We start from the raw sequence: 1,062 nt of genomic DNA, 5'->3' as shown, positions 1-1,062 counted from the left end.
CATGCGCACTCGTGCACACACACACACATTATGTGAAATAATAAAATGGGAAATACGACTCTATCCAGTGAGTTCGACCATTCCCAGCTTTGTTACTTCTAGTCTCCACCTGATTTTCTCAGTTTTGTCAAGTCAAGTGAGATTTTATTATCGTTAATCTATTGTATACATTGGAATGAAATGCCATTTCTTCAGGAACATGGCGCAACACAGAAGAGTACGTGTAAAGTGCTAATACAAACAGTGTGAGACAAGTGCGAGACAATAAATAGACAGAACATGAACTGTAAACTATTGTGTAGTGTAGCAGCAATATTGGCAGCAAAAAAAAGAGTTCCATAAAATAAAAGTGACTGATGCAGCGGTGTAAAGTGTGGCATGCAGTGGTACTGAGTCATACTGGGTTAGGTGTTCGGCTAGCCCAGGTGAGCCCACGTGAGCCCAGGGTTAGGTGCTCGGCTAGCCCAGGTGAGCACTGGGAGGCAGCAGGGTGTTGAGTAATCTGACTGCTGCAGAGTCTGCTGGCCGTGGCACAGATGCTCCTGTACCTTCTGCCAGATGGCATGAGGGTGAAGAGTCCATGAGATGGGTCGTCTGCAATGCTGGTGGCTTTGTGGATGCATCAGTTGAATGAGGTGTCAGTGGTGGATAAAGAGACTATGATCTTTCCAGCTGTCCTCACAATCCACTGTAGGATCTTGTGGTCAGAGGCTGTACTGTTTCTGTACCACACAGTGAGACAGTTGATCAGGACACTCTATCATCCCTCTGTAGAAGGTGGCAAGCGAGAATCATACCTCCTAGAACAACGAGACAGCTTTTCATAGGAAACAAGGTTGTCATTATTTGCAATATCAGCAATATGCCTTTTTGTCATCAACTAGTATCCCCTCCCCCTCCCGATTTTTACAAGATAACCTACATGACGTCCATAAATACACTGTTTGTGCTTCCACGTTCTCTTTTTTTTTTACTATAGCCTATGTTTATTGAAATCGATTGATTTCATTCCAATTATTTGCTTTAAAACAAGTTCTTGGTGGCCGTAGACTAGTTTTAAAC

Source organism: Ictalurus punctatus, chromosome 25 (assembly GCF_001660625.3).
Source record: "Ictalurus punctatus breed USDA103 chromosome 25, Coco_2.0, whole genome shotgun sequence".
In the NCBI taxonomy this organism is placed as follows: Eukaryota; Metazoa; Chordata; class Actinopteri; order Siluriformes; family Ictaluridae; genus Ictalurus; species Ictalurus punctatus.
The sequence above is the reverse complement of the archived record's forward strand: the minus strand, read 5'-3'. Positions refer to the sequence as shown.